This window comes from Acyrthosiphon pisum, chromosome A1 (assembly GCF_005508785.2).
Source record: "Acyrthosiphon pisum isolate AL4f chromosome A1, pea_aphid_22Mar2018_4r6ur, whole genome shotgun sequence".
Taxonomy (NCBI): domain Eukaryota; kingdom Metazoa; phylum Arthropoda; class Insecta; order Hemiptera; family Aphididae; genus Acyrthosiphon; species Acyrthosiphon pisum.
The window spans coordinates 89,739,508-89,749,562 of record NC_042494.1 but is presented as its reverse complement, the minus strand read 5'-3'; the positions used below and the strand labels follow the sequence as shown (position 1 = coordinate 89,749,562).

Here is a 10,055-nt window from a genome sequence, read left to right as displayed (position 1 = left end):
AATTAAAAAAAAGTATTTTTGATAGGTAACTTTGTTAGTAAAAGCTACAGCCTTCCTAACCTAACTTACTGCAGCTAGTGTGGTTCCATTACTTTTTCTCTTTATGTAACTGAGTACAATGTCAATGTAAAATAATTAAAACTAAAAAAAAGTGCCATTTTTGATAATAGTAACTACGAGAGTATACATTATATCGTTAAAAAATAAGAACACAGTAGTAAATGTCAACAAATTATTATTTTATGGACATAATTAAAATTAAAAAAAAAGAAATTTAATGCATTAAATAAAGCACACTATATTAAAAAAATACAACTAAGTAGGTATTATTTGGTATATTTTTAATTATTCACAATCAACAATTATTATTAGATTAATTTAATTTTATACAATAAAAAATGACATTAAAAATCAAATTTATAATGATAAAAGATATAGAAAATTAGTTTTTGTTTACATTGGTATACCATAATTAAGCCAACATGTTAAGGACCGTTGCTTCTGATTCACTGTTCTTGCCAACGCTGCCCTCTTCGCTTTCCATTCAAGCGAATGTCGACAGTCAGTGGAAATAATTTGGGTACAGCAGAAGGTTCGGTAAAAACCACCCTCCTTCACTGTAAAACGCTGCTCTGTTTCTAATTTTTGCTCACCATACACGATACCAGTGAAGTTTTTATCCTAAAAAGTTCTCAAGCATCGAATAGTCGAATGGTGAGCAACAATTCGATACGGTGCAAAATTCTACAGTGGAGGTGAATGCCGCTCTTGCCGCGACGCCACCAGTATTTTACGAAACGGTAGCCTAGAAACTGGCATCAGATGTCGATATTCGGCAGTAGACTCTAGTCGCACCTCATCCCGCCATCAACCACACATGACTAGTGACTCGTTGGGGGTGAGAAGAGCCACCGAGTCCCGCTCCGATCAGCGGTGTGGTCTAGCTGTTCCTTCGTTTATCACCAAAGTTCTCGATGAGAAAAGAACCACGCTTGCCGCGGCAAACGTACCTGCATCCGTTAGAAAATTGTTCGATTGTCTTGAAAGTATTGCCATGTGCCAAGCAATCACGCGACGAAATCATTTGAAGCCGGCGCGTCTGTCTTCCAAGCTCCTACCATCGTCGCTCAATGTACTTCATCTAACGATGTCGTCCTGTCCACTGATGTCAATCGTCGAGATAAAATGAAAATCATTCGCGGGTCCGTAAAAACCACCAATCGTCACTGAAAAACGTCGGGAAAAAATTAGTTTTTCTGTTCATAGTATTATATTATATCATACAATTGTGACCAATGTGCCCTTGATCGGCACACGTAATTAAAGTTAATTAATTTACTTACGTTAACGGTTAGAACCCGTCGCCGGAGCAGCTTCCAAGCTCCGATTTATTTGATGACCATAGTTAAGCCAACATGGTAAGGACCGTTGCTTCTGATTCACTGTTCTTGCCGACGCTGCCCTCTTCGCTTTCCATTTCAAGCGAATGTCGACAGTCAGTGGAAATAATTTGGGTACAGCAGAAGGTTCGGTAAAAACCACCCACCTTCACTGTAAAACGCTGCTCTGTTTCTAATTTTTGCTCACCATACACGATACCAGTGAAGTTTTTATCCTAAAAAGTTCTCAAGCATCGAATAGTCGAATGGTGAGCAACAATTCGATACGGTGCAAAATTCTACAGTGGAGGTGAACGCCGCTCTTGCCGCGACGCCACCAGTATTTTACGAAACGGTAGCCTAGAAACTGGCATCAGATGTCGATATTCGGCAGTAGACTCTAGTCGCACCTCATCCCGCCATCAACCACACATGATTAGTGACTCGTTGGGGGTGAGAAGAGCCACCGAGTCCCGCTCCGATCAGCGGTGTGGTCTAGCTGTTCCTTCGTTTATCACCAAAGTTCTCGATGAGAAAAGAACCACGCTTGCCGCGGCAAACGTACCTGCATCCGTTAGAAAATTGTTCGATTGTCTTGAAAGTATTGCCATGTGCCAAGCAATCACGCGACGAAATCATTTGAAGCCGGCGCGTCTGTCTTCCAAGCTCCTACCATCGTCGCTCAATGTACTTCGTCTAACGATGTCGTCCTGTCCACTGTTGTCAATCGTCGAGTAAAAATGAAAATCATTCGCGGGTCCGTAAAAACCACCAATCGTCACTGAAAAACGTCGGGAAAAAATTAGTTTTTCTGTTCATAGTATTATATTATATCATACAATTGTGACCAATGTGCCCTTGATCGGCACACGTAATTAAAGTTAATTAATTTACTTACGTTAACGGTTAGAACCCGTCGCCGGAGCAGCTTCCAAGCTCCGATTTATTTGATGACCATAGTTAAGCCAACATGGTAAGGACCGTTGCTTCTGATTCAGTGTTCTTGCCAACGCTGCCCTCTTCGCTTTCCATTTCAAGCGAATGTCGACAGTCAGTGGAAATAATTTGGGTACAGCAGAAGGTTCGGTAAAAACCACCCACCTTCACTGTAAAACGCTGCTCTGTTTCTAAGTTTTGCTCACCATACACGATACCAGTGAAGTTTTTATCCTAAAAAGTTCTCAAGCATCGAATAGTCGAATGGTGAGCAACAATTCGATACGGTGCAAAATTCTACAGTGGAGGTGAACGCCGCTCTTGCCGCGACGCCACCAGTATTTTACGAAACGGTAGCCTAGAAACTGGCATCAGATGTCGATATTCGGCAGTAGACTCTAGTCGCACCTCATCCCGCCATCAACCACACATGACTAGTGACTCGTTGGGGGTGAGAAGAGCCACCGAGTCCCGCTCCGATCAGCGGTGTGGTCTAGCTGTTCCTTCGTTTATCACCAAAGTTCTCGATGAGAAAAGAACCACGCTTGCCGCGGCAAACGTACCTGCATCCGTTAGAAAATTGTTCGATTGTCTTGAAAGTATTGCCATGTGCCAAGCAATCACGCGACGAAATCATTTGAAGCCGGCGCGTCTGTCTTCCAAGCTCCTACCATCGTCGCTCAATGTACTTCTTCTAACGATGTCGTCCTGTCCACTGATGTCAATCGTCGAGATAAAATGAAAATCATTCGCGGGTCCGTAAAAACCACCAATCGTCACTGAAAAACGTCGGGAAAAAATTAGTTTTTCTGTTCATAGTATTATATTATATCATACAATTGTGACCAATGTGCCCTTGATCGGCACACGTAATTAAAGTTAATTAATTTACTTACGTTAACGGTTAGAACCCGTCGCCGGAGCAGCTTCCAAGCTCCGATTTATTTGATGACCATAGTTAAGCCAACATGGTAAGGACCGTTGCTCCTGATTCACTGTTCTTGCCGACGCTGCCCTCTTCGCTTTCCATTTCAAGCGAATGTCGACAGTCAGTGGAAATAATTTGGGTACAGCAGAAGGTTCGGTAAAAACCACCCACCTTCACTGTAAAACGCTGCTCTGTTTCTAATTTTTGCTCACCATACACGATACCAGTGAAGTTTTTATCCTAAAAAGTTCTCAAGCATCGAATAGTCGAATGGTGAGCAACAATTCGATACGGTGCAAAATTCTACAGTGGAGGTGAACGCCGCTCTTGCCGCGACGCCACCAGTATTTTACGAAACGGTAGCCTAGAAACTGGCATCAGATGTCGATATTCGGCAGTAGACTCTAGTCGCACCTCATCCCGCCATCAACCACACATGACTAGTGACTCGTTGGGGGTGAGAAGAGCCACCGAGTCCCGCTCCGATCAGCGGTGTGGTCTAGCTGTTCCTTCGTTTATCACCAAAGTTCTCGATGAGAAAAGAACCACGCTTGCCGCGGCAAACGTACCTGCATCCGTTAGATAATTGTTCGATTGTCTTGAAAGTATTGCCATGTGCCAAGCAATCACGCGACGAAATCATTTGAAGCCGGCGCGTCTGTCTTCCAAGCTCCTACCATCGTCGCTCAATGTACTTCATCTAACGATGTCGTCCTGTCCACTGTTGTCAATCGTCGAGATAAAATGAAAATCATTCGCGGGTCCGTAAAAATCACCAATCGTCACTGTAAAACGTCGGGAAAAAATTAGTTTTTCTGTTCATAGTATTATATTACATCATACAATTGTGACCAATGTGCCCTTGATCGGCACACGTAATTAAAGTTAATTAATTTACTTACGTTAACGGTTAGAACACGTCGCCGGAGCAGCTTCCAAGCTCCGATTTATTTGATGACCATAGTTAAGCCAACATGGTAAGGACCGTTGCTCCTGATTCACTGTTCTTGCCGACGCTGCCCTCTTCGCTTTCCATTTCAAGCGAATGTCGACAGTCAGTGGAAATAATTTGGGTACAGCAGAAGGTTCGGTAAAAACCACCCACCTTCACTGTAAAACGCTGCTCTGTTTCTAATTTTTGCTCACCATACACGATACCAGTGAAGTTTTTATCCTAAAAAGTTCTCAAGCATCGAATAGTCGAATGGTGAGCAACAATTCGATACGGTGCAAAATTCTACAGTGGAGGTGAACGCCGCTCTTGCCGCGACGCCACCAGTATTTTACGAAACGGTAGCCTAGAAACTGGCATCAGATGTCGATATTCGGCAGTAGACTCTAGTCGCACCTCATCCCGCCATCAACCACACATGACTAGTGACTCGTTGGGGGTGAGAAGAGCCACCGAGTCCCGCTCCGATCAGCGGTGTGGTCTAGCTGTTCCTTCGTTTATCACCAAAGTTCTCGATGAGAAAAGAACCACGCTTGCCGCGGCAAACGTACCTGCATCCGTTAGAAAATTGTTCGATTGTCTTGAAAGTATTGCCATGTGCCAAGCAATCACGCGACGAAATCATTTGAAGCCGGCGCGTCTGTCTTCCAAGCTCCTACCATCGTCGCTCAATGTACTTCATCTAACGATGTCGTCCTGTCCACTGATGTCAATCGTCGAGATAAAATGAAAATCATTCGCGGGTCCGTAAAAACCACCAATCGTCACTGAAAAACGTCTGGAAAAAATTAGTTTTTCTGTTCATAGTATTATATTATATCATACAATTGTGACCAATGTGCCCTTGATCGGCACACGTAATTAAAGTTAATTAATTTACTTACGTTAACGGTTAGAACCCGTCGCCGGAGCAGCTTCCAAGCTCCGATTTATTTGATGACCATAGTTAAGCCAACATGGTAAGGACCGTTGCTTCTGATTCACTGTTCTTGCCAACGCTGCCCTCTTCGCTTTCCATTTCAAGCGAATGTCGACAGTCAGTGGAAATAATTTGGGTACAGCAGAAGGTTCGGTAAAAACCACCCACCTTCACTGTAAAACGCTGCTCTGTTTCTAATTTTTGCTCACCATACACGATACCAGTGAAGTTTTTATCCTAAAAAGTTCTCAAGCATCGAATAGTCGAATGGTGAGCAACAATTCGATACGGTGCAAAATTCTACAGTGGAGGTGAACGCCGCTCTTGCCGCGACGCCACCAGTATTTTACGAAACGGTAGCCTAGAAACTGGCATCAGATGTCGATATTCGGCAGTAGACTCTAGTCGCACCTCATCCCGCCATCAACCACACATGACTAGTGACTCGTTGGGGGTGAGAAGAGCCACCGAGTCCCGCTCCGATCAGCGGTGTGGTCTAGCTGTTCCTTCGTTTATCACCAAAGTTCTCGATGAGAAAAGAACCACGCTTGCCGCGGCAAACGTACCTGCATCCGTTAGAAAATTGTTCGATTGTCTTGAAAGTATTGCCATGTGCCAAGCAATCACGCGACGAAATCATTTGAAGCCGGCGCGTCTGTCTTCCAAGCTCCTACCATCGTCGCTCAATGTACTTCGTCTAACGATGTCGTCCTGTCCACTGATGTCAATCGTCGAGATAAAATGAAAATCATTCGCGGGTCCGTAAAAACCACCAATCGTCACTGAAAAACGTCGGGAAAAAATTAGTTTTTCTGTTCATAGTATTATATTATATCATACAATTGTGACCAATGTGCCCTTGATCGGCACACGTAATTAAAGTTAATTAATTTACTTACGTTAACGGTTAGAACCCGTCGCCGGAGCAGCTTCCAAGCTCCGATTTATTTGATGACCATAGTTAAGCCAACATGGTAAGGACCGTTGCTTCTGATTCACTGTTCTTGCCAACGCTGCCCTCTTCGCTTTCCATTTCAAGCGAATGTCGACAGTCAGTGGAAATAATTTGGGTACAGCAGAAGGTTCGGTAAAAACCACCCACCTTCACTGTAAAACGCTGCTCTGTTTCTAATTTTTGCTCACCATACACGATACCAGTGAAGTTTTTATCCTAAAAAGTTCTCAAGCATCGAATAGTCGAATGGTGAGCAACAATTCGATACGGTGAAAAATTCTACAGTGGAGGTGAACGCCGCTCTTGCCGCGACGCCACCAGTATTTTACGAAACGGTAGCCTAGAAACTGGCATCAGATGTCGATATTCGGCAGTAGACTCTAGTCGCACCTCATCCCGCCATCAACCACACATGACTAGTGACTCGTTGGGGGTGAGAAGAGCCACCGAGTCCCGCTCCGATCAGCGGTGTGGTCTAGCTGTTCCTTCGTTTATCACCAAAGTTCTCGATGAGAAAAGAACCACGCTTGCCGCGGCAAACGTACCTGCATCCGTTAGAAAATTGTTCGATTGTCTTGAAAGTATTGCCATGTGCCAAGCAATCACGCGACGAAATCATTTGAAGCCGGCGCGTCTGTCTTCCAAGCTCCTACCATCGTCGCTCAATGTACTTCATCTAACGATGTCGTCCTGTCCACTGTTGTCAATCGTCGAGATAAAATGAAAATCATTCGCGGGTCCTTAAAAACCACCAATCGTCACTGTAAAACGTCGGGAAAAAATTAGTTTTTCTGTTCATAGTATTATATTATATCATACAATTGTGACCAATGTGCCCTTGATCGGCACACGTAATTAAATTAATTAATTTACTTACGTTAACGGTTAGAACCCGTCGCCGGAGCAGCTTCCAAGATCCGATTTATGTGATGACCATAGTTAAGCCAACATGGTAAGGACCGTTGCTCCTGATTCACTGTTCTTGCCAACGCTGCCCTCTTCGCTTTCCATTTCAAGCGAATGTCGACAGTCAGTGGAAATAATTTGAGTCCAGCAGAAGGTTCGGTAAAAACCACCCACCTTCACTGTAAAACGCTGCTCTGTTTCTGATTTTTGCTCACCATACACGATACCAGTGAAGTTTTTATCCTAAAAAGTTCTCAAGCATCGAATAGTCGAATGGTGAGCAACAATTCGATACGGTGCAAAATTCTACAGTGGAGGTGAACGCCGCTCTTGCCGCGACGCCACCAGTATTTTACGAAACGGTAGCCTAGAAACTGGCATCAGATGTCGAAATTCGGCAGTAGACTCTAGTCGCACCTCATCCCGCCATCAAGCACACATGACTAGTGACTCGTTGGGGGTGAGAGGAGCCACCGAGACCCGCTCCGATCAGCGGTGTGGTCTAGCTGTTCCTTCGTTTATCACCAAAGTTCTCGATGAGAAAAGAACCACGCTTGCCGCGGCAAACGTACCTGCATCCGTTAGAAAATTGTTCGATTGTCTTGAAAGTATTGCCATGTGCCAAGCAATCACGCGACGAAATCATTTGAAGCCGGCGCGTCTGTCTTCCAAGCTCCTACCATCGTCGCTCAATGTACTTCATCTAACGATGTCGTCCTGTCCACTGTTGTCAATCGTCGAGATAAAATGAAAATCATTCGCGGGTCCGTAAAAACCACCAATCGTCACTGTAAAACGTCGGGAAAAAATTAGTTTTTCTGTTCATAGTATTATATTATATCATACAATTGTGACCAATGTGCCCTTGATCGGCACACGTAATTAAATTAATTAATTTACTTACGTTAACGGTTAGAACCCGTCGCCGGAGCAGCTTCCAAGATCCGATTTATGTGATGACCATAGTTAAGCCAACATGGTAAGGACCGTTGCTCCTGATTCACTGTTCTTGCCAACTCTGCCCTCTTCGCTTTCCATTTCAAGCGAATGTCGACAGTCAGTGGAAATAATTTGAGTCCAGCAGAAGGTTCGGTAAAAACCACCCACCTTCACTGTAAAACGCTGCTCTGTTTCTAATTTTTGCTCACCATACACGATACCAGTGAAGTTTTTATCCTAAAAAGTTCTCAAGCATCGAATAGTCGAATGGTGAGCAACAATTCGATACGGTGCAAAATTCTACAGTGGAGGTGAACGCCGCTCTTGCCGCGACGCTACCAGTATTTTACGAAACGGTAGCCTAGAAACTGGCATCAGATGTCGAAATTCGGCAGTAGACTCTAGTCGCACCTCATCCCGCCATCAAGCACACATGACTAGTGACTCGTTGGGGGTGAGAGGAGCCACCGAGACCCGCTCCGATCAGCGGTGTGGTCTAGCTGTTCCTTCGTTTATCACCAAAGTTCTCGATGAGAAAAGAACCACGCTTGCCGCGGCAAACGTACCTGCATCCGTTAGAAAATTGTTCGATTGTCTTGAAAGTATTGCCATGTGCCAAGCAATCACGCGACGAAATCATTTGAAGCCGGCGCGTCTGTCTTCCAAGCTCCTACCATCGTCGCTCAATGTACTTCATCTAACGATGTCGTCCTGTCCACTGTTGTCAATCGTCGAGATAAAATGAAAATCATTCGCGGGTCCGTAAAAACCACCAATCGTCACTGTAAAACGTCGGGAAAAAATTAGTTTTTCTGTTCATAGTTTTATATTATATCATACAATTGTGACCAATGTGCCTTTGATCGGCACACTTAATTAAAGTTAATTAATTTACTTACGTTAACGGTTAGAACCCGTCGCCGGAGCAGCTTCCAAGCTCCGATTTATGTGATGACCATAGTTAAGCCAACATGGTAAGGACCGTTGCTCCTGATTCACTGTTCTTGCCAACGCTGCCCTCTTCGCCTTCCATTTCAAGCGAATGTCGACAGTCAGTGGAAATTATTTGAGTCCAGCAGAAGGTTCGGTAAAAACCACCCACCTTCACTGTAAAACGCTGCACTGTTTCTAATTTTTGCTCACCATACACGATACCAGTGAAGTTTTTATCCTAAAAAGTTCTCAAGCATCGAATAGTCGAATGGTGAGCAACAATTCGATACGGTGCAAAATTCTACAGTGGAGGTGAACGCCGCTCTTGCCGCGACGCCATTGTTAATTTACGGTACCATACAGTAGACGCTAACCTCAAAATCTGTTTTGCGCGTTACACTGTTGCCGCACTTCACCCCCCCCCCCCCCACCCAACCGCTGATGAGTGGTGTTATGGCGGTGCGAGAGCCACCAGGACGCGTTCTGATCAGCGGCGTGGCTGTTCCTTAGATTATCCCCGATTCTCCCGTTGAGAAAAAGAACCCTTTTTTCTACAGGCAAACGTACCTGCATCCGTTAGATAGTCCTTCGATTGTAGTTCCATATGCTGAGCAATAACTTGACGAAATCCTTGGAAGCCGTTACATCTGTCATCCAACTTTTGCCACTCAATGTACTGGCTCTAACGATTTCATTCTTGCTGTCCATCGTTGTCAATCGTCGAGATACAATGGAAATAGTTTGGGGACGGCAGATAGTTCGTTAAAATTTTGCCCACTTTCACTGTAAAACGGTGCACTTTTCTGATCTTTTCTCATCATACGCAAAACCAGATGAGTTTTTATCCTAATAAGTTGTCATACCTCGAATAGTTGAATGATGAACCGAAACCCGATAAAGTGCAAAATTCTTCAGTGGAGTTGACCGTCGCTCTTGCCGTGACGCCACCAAAATTACGCGTGACAATGGCGTACTGTACACTAACACTAGTACACTATACGTAATTCGGATGCCGGCAGTACACTCTCGCCTGGTCTCACCCCTCCATCTTTTATGTCGTGACGTGGCGTCGCGAGAGTTACCGCGACCCGCTCCGATCATTGACGTGGCAACAGTTAATCTCTTTTCTATGTTGGCAACAGTGTACATCGGCTGGTATAATAACGCGAATTGCGGCATAACGGTGGGAATCGGCCATTGTGTACTTT

At 44.5% G+C, this 10,055-nt stretch overlaps 1 long non-coding RNA gene across 1 annotated transcript; it reads right to left on the bottom strand.

Moving 5' to 3' along the window:
* Nucleotides 1-579: 579 nt before the first annotated feature.
* Nucleotides 580-9,844, bottom strand: LOC107883714. The gene is made up of 11 exons (XR_001679472.2): nucleotides 9,711-9,844; nucleotides 8,814-9,630; nucleotides 7,880-8,696; nucleotides 6,947-7,763; nucleotides 6,014-6,830; nucleotides 5,080-5,896; nucleotides 4,146-4,962; nucleotides 3,212-4,028; nucleotides 2,278-3,094; nucleotides 1,344-2,160; nucleotides 580-1,226 (listed from the first exon to the last, which is right to left on the bottom strand). It is a non-coding gene; the product is annotated as an uncharacterized LOC107883714 (long non-coding RNA).
* Between the last annotated feature and the right edge of the window lie 211 nt (nucleotides 9,845-10,055).